General features: G+C 42.7%; 1 pseudogene; it reads left to right on the forward strand.

Moving 5' to 3' along the window:
- Positions 1-3,191: 3,191 nt before the first annotated feature.
- Positions 3,192-3,310, forward strand: LOC111736107 (annotated as a pseudogene).
- The last annotated feature ends 7,633 nt before the right edge of the window (positions 3,311-10,943 follow it).

Raw genomic sequence — 10,943 nt, forward strand, 5'->3', positions numbered from 1 at the left:
AGGGAATAAGGACTCCCCCTCCCCCAACTCTAACAGCAAATGGAGCTGTGATCAATCAGTGCCAGCCAGCTGGAACTTCATGTACTTCTTTCTACTTTCTCCCTTTCAATTTTGTGCTTGCTTTAATAATCTTCCCTCCCTCCCTCTCTTCTTTTCTTTTTCACATTTCACGCTGTCCTGCAGCTCTATATTGCAGTGTAAGATTAAAAAGAAACTAATAAGCCCAGGGCAACTGGCTGGTTGGCAAATTCAACGACCGTACTACCTAACCAATATTATGACTTCCTTTCTCTCCGCAACTCCACATATGTCTGCTCCTTTATGGCATTTTTTAGCAAAAAGATTCTGAAAATTCACTAGTAATCCTAAAATAAAAAGAACTTCAAAATGCACCAAGCTTTAGAAATGGGATCCAGCCGCATTGTCTAAGCCCCCTTAAATCGTCAAAGCAAGTCAGGTGCCTTGACTGGTTGATTAAATGATTAATTCTGCCTGGATTTAATTTCTGGCATTTTTGGAATTCAGCTGTGGTTTGATTAAAGCATTAGTCTTTTACCAAGAAACCTGAATCTGGTTTCCCCTTAGTCTTCACGTGCAGTTTGCATTAGCGACCAATTTTAATCAATCAACACTCAGCTCAGATTCACTTTCTTTCTGAACCCCATTTCCTCTCCTCCTTTTGCAGACACTTTTACTCATAATTGCCCATAAGGCTGCAGACACCTCTTTGTATGAATACCTCCTGTGGTATCCTGCAATCTATTTACCTGTCTATGCTCATCTTACTAAGAGGTACATTTCAGACACGCAGATAGTGTATATAATCCCCTACCTCTGAATGTGGGCAGGACCCATGAATATGATGAACCATCACTTCATTGATCAGGTTACTTTATATGGCAAAGGTGATTATCTTATGTTATGTAAGACTGTCAGCAGATGGCAGGATGCAGCTGCTGATGCCTTGATTTTAGTCCACTGAGATGGATTTTGGACTTCTGACCTTCAGAAATGTAAAATAATGAATGCGTGTTAATTTTAAGCTACTAAGTATGTAGCAATTGGTTACAGCAGCAATAGGAAACATACAGATTTCAACCTATGCCCCATTCTATATGTGAGTATCAATCGCCATGCTTACTCCACTCTTCTCCCCGCCCCAAGAAGACATGACTCAGATTTCCTACCTTGGAATTTGAATTTTAAGTGAACTCAGGCCAGGAGCAGAATGGAAGGCGAGTGGCGCTAAGTCATCTCAGCGTAATACCCAGAATAAAGCTCTTCAATGAATTTCGACAGCTGAGATCCCTATAGACTCATCATTCCTGAGGCTGATCATTCTGATTGCCCTTTGAGCTAGTTAGTACTCAGCATATTTATGAATTTTTTTCTTTTCTTTATTTTCTTAAGCTAGCCAAATGCAATTTCTTTTGTTTATAACCAAAAAGAAAAAAAAGAAAAAAGAAAAAAGAAAAACCAAACAAACAAAAAGAAAAAAATTAGCAGCTATCATTTGGTCAGCACTTACTATCTTCTTCCCCAAATAGTCTCTCCAGCCTGACTTCCCTTCCAGGTATTGTGCTTTGTCTTTAGTTATATCTTAACTCTTTCTAAGAATTAGCTCTTTATACTTCGACTCTTTACAATAACACTTACAGTAATTCTGGAATTGGCTATTCTTAGATTAAAAGGAAACAGACATAAAATAGTAACTTGTCCAATGACACACGACATCTGAATTCAGGCATGGGTCTCTTATTTTCAAAAGTCCGTTTGCCCAACCACCAACCTACATTGCTTGAGAATAAGCGATGTCTGTCACAGAGAGGTGAAAGAGATGTTCCTCACAGAGCGAACAGGAGAATCTAAGGTTAAGGGCAAGAAATAGGTAGTGTAGCTGTCATAGATTAGAAGCTGAGGGAGGAGACTTTTTCAGAAGGGAGGAAAACCCCTGGCCTAGAGGAATTAATCAATAAACCAGTGTTGGTTGTTCCTCCCAGTATTGTGTTCTGTGCTGTGATGTTTAGACAAAATATTAAGCAAAAGAATTATGAGACACCAAAGACACGGTTCCCATTCCCAGGGGAACTTTTGATGATAAGACCAGTGGTAGCAAAGAAAAGTACTATTGGGAGGATTGCAGGAAGTAATGCAAGGATATCTCTCAGCAAAGTGCCTGGAAAGTAATGAGGCTAAGTAAACATTTACTCTAATTCCAGGACAGAACAACCCCTCTGTTAGGGGAGAGATTTCTTCCTTTAGATATGGTGGTGCCTCCACCTGAAGTTTACCCTAGTTTGCAGTCCTGATCCAAGATTGGTTACTTTCCTGTTTGCCTGTGTGAAGGAAATCTTATTTTCCTTTTTCAGTTCCTTGGAGGGCTTTTCACTTTGGGCTCCCACTTATCACCACCGATGTCTTTTGGATAATGTGGGAGGATGAAGTTTTCTCCTTTCACCCCTCCCCATTTGTTTCCTTCCCGAACTGAGTGGCCAGAAGACCATCTTAGATGAGAAAGAAAAATGTGGGCATAATAATGCATCAGAGCTATATTTTTAGCAACATTAGCTAAAAAAAAAAGGTTGATTGATTTCAATGATTCCCGCTGAGGCTGGATGATTTCAACCCTACATCCTCCAGAAGAAATGGAAAGGCTAAAACCTTCTTCTCCAGTGTCATTCAGCGGAAGCTGTTACAGTCTGAGTCAGAGGCCTAGAGGAAGAGGTAGGAGCTGGGGGAAGGACATAGATAAAAAGACCGAAAGAGACAAGGGAGAACCAAGAGTGGAACAGAGAGGAGGTGGACTGAGATGCGAGAGAGGGACAAGTAAATTCCTTCATTCATTCTATGGATATTTATGGGCATCTAATATATCTCAAGGAATGTGTTCATGGGAAAAGAGAGTTCCTGCCCTTCAGGAACTCACATGACAGTGAAGGCTTGGACAAAAGACTGGTGAACAAATGGACGAATGAGATGATTTTAGACAATGAAAATTCTAAGACAAAGATAAAAGAGGATAATGTAATGGGGAGTGTCTGGGGGTGACGGTGGGGGAGGAGCAGTAATGGTTAAGGCAGCCTGGGAAGGTCTCTCTGAAGAGATGATACTTAAGCTGAGATATGAATGGTGAGAAGGTATCATGTGAAGATGAAAAAATTTTTTTTTCTCCAGGAGTAAAAGACCTGCAAGTCTATGGCCATACTACCTTGAACAAGCCCGATTCCATTGGATCTCAGAAGCTAAGCAGGGTCGGGCCTAGTTAGTACTTGGATGGGAGACCACCTAGGAAGACCAGGTGCTGTAGCGTAAAAAATTAAAAAATAAAGGATTGTAAGCTGACAAGGTCCTTGCAATCTGTGAGGTCAACCAAGGATTGCCTCACCTAAAAAAAAAAAAAGAAAAGTAAAAGAAAATAACTGCAAGTCATCACGTAGGTGCAGAGAAAGACTGATCCAGATTGAAAGAAGAGAAAGTTCAAAGTCATGGTGGCTGTGCACATGCTGTGGTCAAGCAATGGGAAGTAGACTGTGAGGCTGGACCCTGAGAGCAGAGCTGTACTCTTTGAGAATACAAGTATGGACATGATGGTCCATGGTGAGAATTTTCTCTGAGATAGTGGACTCCACCAGTCCACCCTTCCAAATGTCAAGGGGAAGGGCAGGGATTACGACCCACCCTTTATAAATGAGGAACCCTAGGCACAGAGTAGTGAGATGATCTCCCAGAGAAACAGCAAATGAATGGCTGAGCCAGGGGTCAACTCCAAGGTGTCTCCATTACAGTCATGTATTCTTTCCCTTAAGCCACAGAGATGTTCTCTGGACCAGGCTCTTGGGCTGCCTGCTTTCAAAGAAGACTCTCTTTTTTCTTTAGTTCAGTATGTCTTAAAGAAACCTTGAGTGACATCATTCTTAGTTAACATTAACTTCCTTGATTTGATAATCCTATCATTTCCTCCCATTTCCTTTCTACCCTTCTTTCTTATTAAGTTAAGACTGCCTCCCTTCACTTTGTTTGCTTAGCTGCTGAACCACCTCAGCGGCGTCTAGGGGCAGGTGTCTTGGCCAGAAGGGAACACAGCCATTTCCATGTCTAAGAGAAAGGGAGGCAGGCTTTTAATTACATTGTCCCCTGCCAAGTACCCTGGAGCATGTGGGTGGCAGGGGCCTAGCTCTTACCCCTCCCCCTCTGCTTATTCTAACATTCCCACTCACCGTGAGGGCAGATATCACAAGGATTCCCAAGCTTCACAGAAGGTACAAGAATTCTGTGCAGAGGCTGGTAAGAATGCAAATTCCAGAGCCCTACCATCAGAGACTGATTCAATGGATCTGGGACGAAGCCGAGGAATATGCATTTTAAAAGACATCTCCATCAATTTGTTTTCTCTAGGACAAGTAAAATCTGATGCTGGTGACAGAAATAATCTGACTTCATCTTTTAATTCAAATACCTGTGTTAATATGAGTTTCAGAAGTATTATTTAATATTTTTGAATATAATTTAAATTTAATATTGAATAATATTAGATATTATTAAAACTGCCGATAATTAAAGGGTACATATTGTAAAAAAGATTAAAATGATATAGACATAGTTAATTATCCGCTTGATAATAAGTTGTCAAAATTACTAGAACATCACGTTGCTGTTTCTCATTTATTTATTAAAAAAATAATCTGACTCTATCAATCCCGGTCAGTACTGGGGATGCTTTCCTCCCCAGAGGCCACAGAATCAAGAAGGCCTAGACAGTGTCTGAGAAGAGGTGAGGGCCCTCTATCCTATCTGCTATGAGTGCCCCTGGGAGCTACATTTTCTAAATTCACAGGTATCCCTTGAATCTGACAACTCTGCTGCTTCCTGGCTGGGCTTGGGGTCTGGGAACCTGCGGTTTGGGGGTGAGGAGGGCTGGGAACTCTGCCAAGGGCCCAACTTCTCTGTGTGGCCAAGCAGTTATTCCCTCCACCCCACCTGGCAAGTTCTTCTGGAGGCCTCTGCAGAGCCGTGTGAGGGTCAGCACTGCTGAGGGAAGCTTCAGAATTTTTCTCCTTCCCAGTCAGGTAACCACTCAGGAATCTACACTTATAATAAATTTCTCCAAGGAATTCTGACCTACAAGGTCGTTGGACTGACTTCCAGTAATGCCACCTTAAAGAATACATTCCGAATTCATGTTTTCATTCGTTCGTTCATCCATCCATCCATCCATCCAGCAAGCATTAAGTGACCTCTACCCTGTACCAAGCACTATTCTAGACTCTGAAGAATGAACAGTGATCAAAACAGGCAGAAGTCCCTGTCCTCAGGAGCTTATATTTATTTCTCTGTCATTAGGCAGACACAATAGACAAGTTACCAGAGAAATACACACCATTTAGTGTAGGCCGCGATGGGGATTTAAAGGAATGCAAGGTAAAGAGGCGCTACTTTATAAAAAAGGATGATTGGGTCTCTTGGAGCAGATGTCATCTGGGGCAAGGTGTGGAGGGCGTGAGGCCACTCTCCAGGGAAGAGGACCCCAAGCAGAGAGACTATTGATTGCCATGGCCCAAGGCTCTGGTGTGCTTGGTGTCTCTGAAAGACAATGGGGAGGCCTGTGTGGCTGGAGCAGAACAGCGGAGGCAAGAGAGGGAAGACTGAATTACACACTTGGGCAGAGTCAGGCAGAAGTCCATTGGGCCAGAACAACTTGGAATTTGCTGCATTTTCAAGGATGAACCCTTTGGATGCTGGTGATGACGGCCATAGTACACGCTGCTGGTGCCCTGGCCAGAGCCTCTGGAACTCCTTTTACTTGCTCTTTGTTTGTCCATCAGCTTCTGTGTGCTTTCAGAGGACTGTCCAAACTTGCTGCAGCTGTCGCACCCCCCAGGTAAAACTGGAAGAGCCTGAAGAGCTTAAGGCTTGCCTTTGTCCCAAGACAGCACTGGCTTACCGGTGTGGTTGAACAAAAGTCCATCTCCTCCTCTTTCCAATCCTGCTGCCTGGCCCCACTCTCTCACTGGTGTTTTGTCACTTGTACCAAATCTTTGGTTCAAGTTTTGCTTCTGGGAGAACCAACCCCATGACAACTCCCAGGTGGCTAATATCCAGTTAGCCCTCTATTTGTCAGACCATGTGCCCTCGACCCTGTGGACAGCTGGCTGGCAGCCTCTAGCAGTGAGTTTGTGTGATTTCCACCTGCCTTATACTCCTTTGGCTTTATTTTTCTGAGACTTTTGAGTTTTAATACCTCCCTATCACTGGGAGTTCAAAGTGCAATTCTGAGGAGCACCTGGAGCTCTATCAGACTTTCTCACCCAAGAGAGTTTTGGTCTTGGTTCTGGCACCTACTGGTTGAGCGACTTCAGCTTCTTCATATGGGAATCGGTGATAATCAAATCACCTGTCCAGGTGGTTGTGCCAGTTAAATGCCACAAAGCACATTAAGTGCCTGGCACCCAGTTATTGCTCAACAAATGCCATAACCTGCCTTTCCTGTGCTACTCTTAGATATTAAAACTCTGCTCCCTTGTTTCAAGGAGCTGGAGGAAGTCTTTTAAAAATGAATACACTAATAGCAAACATGTATTGCATCTTTATAACATTCTAGGAAGAGCGCTAAACACTTTGCACACATGATCTCTTTGAGCTCTCTTTTGTTGTCTGTGATTTACTTTAAACATTTGAATCTGACAAGCATTCTTGTGTGTGCGATTGTGGTTAAGCAATCGTCCAGGTGCAACTGGCATTCTAATGTGGGCTGAACACACAGAAGTAGTCAGCTAGCACTCTAATCAGGAAGCCTCTCCAGAGGGCTAACGCAGGCTGCTTCTGTGTGCATCTCCATCAAGATCAGATGCTCTGCTTATTAACTTAGGGAATGTCAGAAATGTTTCCTTATTGGTGAAATAAGTGGCTTGCTAATTGTTAGAAATGGGTTTCAATGGGGGAAATAAAGATCTTCAAGGTATTTGGGCTGGATAGAATCTTATAGAAATGTTTTCTGCCTTTGCATGAGTTGGGTATAAAGATCCACAGAGACCTACAGCCCGAATCCTTAGAAATAATTCAGGAGAACTAAATCCCTAATTTGTCTGGTCCAGTCATGAGCAAAGAAGAAGATTCTGGTGCCTGATGCCAGTTATAACTTGAGCAGACTCTTGTCTCAGCAGTTATAATGTGTCTGCCTTTAGGGAATCTTCTCTGCAAAATGGAGGTCAGAGCATCAAGGGGCTAAGAGCTGAGTCTTCACGGAGCTTACAGTCAGGTGCTATGAATACTCTTGGATTTGCTTGCTGGTAAATATCTACGTGCAGGATTTTGAAAATTTTCTTCCATTTTAACCTGGTGGCTAGCTTGTAGAGAAAAAGCAGGCCAACTCTCCCTGCTCCTTAACCTTCTTAATTTACCTTAAAGAAACCTAAGAAATGTATGAGATGAAATTGGGTCAGGTCAGTTCACAGTAAATCCTGTGAGGGAAGTCCTATTGTTAGAGGAGTCAAATAACTTGTCCATGGTCACCAGGAAGTGGCAGAATCAGGGTTCAAGCTGTGCTCTTAATGCAGAGTCCACTCTCTTGATCTCTGTTCTGCCATCAGAACACCCTCTGTTGTTTGCACCTCCACCATTTCTTGCTATAGGTAGGCGACCGCAACATGACTGACATTTGGTCTGGATAATGCTGTCGTGGGTCTGTCCTATGTATTTGTAGGATGTTTGGCAGCAACCCTGGCCTCCACCCACTAGATGCCAGTAACACCCCTACTCCCGTTGTGATTATCAGAAATGTCTCAAGTCATTGTTAAATGTTTCTTGGGGAGCAAAATTGCTCCCAGGGTAGAGCCTACTTTCTTGGGAAAATGCTACCACTTAAAAAAAAACCTGTTTCCTGAGTGCTTATTATGCATCAGGCACTGTGTCCAGAGCTTCAGCTATGGATTAGGTGTCGGTAACCACCACAGCAGCTAGGGCGATAGCTGCTCTAGGTTAAAGTATGAGGAGTTGGCTCAACATTACCCGACAAGGTATCCAAGAACTTTATTGGGCTGGAGATGTCCATGTGCATACGTACCTGTGGCAAATAGACATAAACTAGTTGGGCCTTTCCCAGTCTTGAGATTTTTTTTGGCAGATATCCCTAATATTGCACTGCCAGAGGTAGCTGAGCTGACAGACAGAATATAGAACACACTGAAACCAGGCCATGTATGACAATACAATTCAAGACCTCTGCAGCAACCAGTCCAGAATGATCAAGATTTGGTCAATGACCGCTGACTTTTTCTTTTCTCTTCTTTTCTCTTTTCTTTTCTTTTCTTTTTTCTTCTCTTCTCTTCTCTCTCTCTCTTTTTTTTGCCTCCTCTTCCGATTCAAAACTAACCAAAGGAAGCCAAATATGTGCCTCAGACTAATCACACGAGATTCTCAGCTTCTAGTTAGCCTACCTACAGCTTCCTCCATGCCAACAACCTGCAATCACACCATATCCGGGGCCTTCCCTCTTCCCCGCTATACAGCTTTCCCAATCCTCTGCCTGTCTTTGAGTCTCTGCCTAAAGCAAGTGAAGGTGGCTGACCCACCTTGCTAGAGCAAGCTCTGAATGAGTAGCCTCTGTATGTTCTCACTTAGGTAGTCTGCATTTACTTCCAGTCTCTTTCCCACCACCTTGCTACCAGGTAGTATGCTACGGGAAAGCAGGCCTCAGGACTTCTGCTACCTATGCAAATACTGAGTAGCAAGCAAGCACAAACACAGTCACAAGAACTTGTTCTGTAGGCTTGTGGAAACCCCCAGCCCTCAGTTCCCCAGGCACTTACACAAACCTGGCATGAAGCTTTAGCTGGAGGTAGATGAGTTAATATTCTTCACAAGAGAGGCAAGATAGCTTAACTATCGTCTTGAAATCCTCTTCTAAGTTTCTGAACACAGGATCAAATGGGAGTCCCAGGCCTTGGGTCCCACTTAGGAGGGTTTAGGCAGCTGGGCTCACTAAATTCTTCTGTTCTTGTTTCTGCAAGGCTGACACGCCTGTGCAATATTTATATTCTTTCTGCGCATATTGAACACCACTTATTTCGCCAATGAAAAATTGCTTTTAATATCCCTGATGCTAATTTATAAGCCCTCTAGCCCCGATCAAAATAGCCAGATTGAGAGAGCTGCCACAGAGCTCTGGGATATGCATGCCTAATTGGGGTTTTTCTAACAGTCCCTGGAAGGTAGATTCCTGATGAGGGCCCTTCAAATGTTAACAGACAGAGGCTCTTAATCTTTTCTGTGCCTTGGACCCCTTTGGAGGGCTAATAAAACCCACAGATACCTTCCCAAAGTAATATTTACCAATAATGTTTACAAATGGAGAAAAACAATTATATTGAAGTAGTTATCAAAAACCAATATAGGTGATGTAATAATATATGTGCTCTTTTACTAAGGTGTTAAATATAAGGTCTGGTGGTGGGTCTCAAAACTATCATAATTTTTGAAATAGCGATGTATTTCAAAATAGCTGCAATCGTTGTAATGAGAAATGCAAATATCCATAATTTTTACTGGTTACAAAGTCATAGAAACTATGGTTGTCTGCATTCACATTGAAGGGAAATACTAAATTTTAGTTAAATTTAGTGAAAATAAAGATGTGATTTTTTCCCCCACATCCATCCAACTTTATGAACTCCCCTGAATTCCATCTGTGAACCTCAGCATGAGAAGCCCTGCCCTGGAGTGTAAAGTTATGGACTTGTACGGCACACTGTCTATACTGAAGCAAGTTTTGATATACCACTGTTCCACAAAGGCAGAATTGTCATTTATTTGATATTTCTTAGTCTTCCTCCCACCTCGTCTGGATGATGAGTTTGGGGCTGCAGGGACTGTGTCGTGTTGACTGCTGAGTCTCCAGTGTTAGAACAGCACCTGGCACATAGCAGGTGTTCAAATATTATTTATTGGATGACAGAATAAGATGGAAACAGCAAGGTGATGTGTCCTGGATGGGCCTCATGTGTTCAAGTAGCCACTGGATGAGGTGCTGGATGCTGATAAAATCAAGGCCTTCTTGGGAAAAGACGTGGGTGGAGGTGTGTGTGAAATATTGGCACAGCCCCAGGCAAGTGAGGGGCAGTGGGCTCACTAGGGGTTCTGAGTGCTCCACCAGGTGGTCCCAGGCACTCTAGGCCCGGTGCACTCTTTCTGATTTTCTGGGACAGTGGGTCCTCTCTTCTGGAAACTTGTTCCAGAATCAGCATGTAGTTCTTATTCCTTAGCCCTCTCTATCCTTCACTTCCTCTTTCGTGGCTCAAGTCTCCCGTTCCTCTTGTCAAAGAGAATCTTTCCTTCCCTTTTCACTCCACTCCTCACCCCTTCCTTTCTCTCTTCTGTTTGTTAATCTATAATCCTCTCCTCCTTTCATAAGAAAGCTTCATAGCTGATTAAATCTAGAGACTTGGTCCTTAAGAACCCCCAGAATGGTATTGATAACATTATTTTCTTGAGGACCGAAAGGGCTTCATCTTAAAAAACCCTCTAAGTAGGTTAGGAAGTTTTTGTTTTTTGTTTTTTGTTTTTTAACTTTTTAAAAATTAAGTTTATTGGGGTAACATTGGTTAATACAATTATATAATTTTCAGGTGTACATTATAATTTGACATCTGTATACTCTATTGTGTATTTACCACTCAAAGTCCAGTTTCTTTCATCTATCATATATTTGATCCCCTTTACCCACTTCATTCTCCCTCTACCCCCTATATTTGACCCATTTTACCCCATTTATCTCCCCCCTCCTCCCCCACCCTCTACCCTCTGGTAACTACTATTCTATTGTCCTTGTCCATGAGTTTGTTTGTCCCGTTCATTTGTTGCTTTTAGGTTTATATCCCACATATAAGTGATATCATGTGATTTTCAACTTTTTCTATCTGGTTTATTTTGCTTAGCATGATTATCTCGAG

The sequence above is a fragment of the Pteropus vampyrus genome, unplaced genomic scaffold (assembly GCF_000151845.1).
Source record: "Pteropus vampyrus isolate Shadow unplaced genomic scaffold, Pvam_2.0 Scaffold17, whole genome shotgun sequence".
Lineage (NCBI taxonomy): Eukaryota > Metazoa > Chordata > Mammalia > Chiroptera > Pteropodidae > Pteropus > Pteropus vampyrus.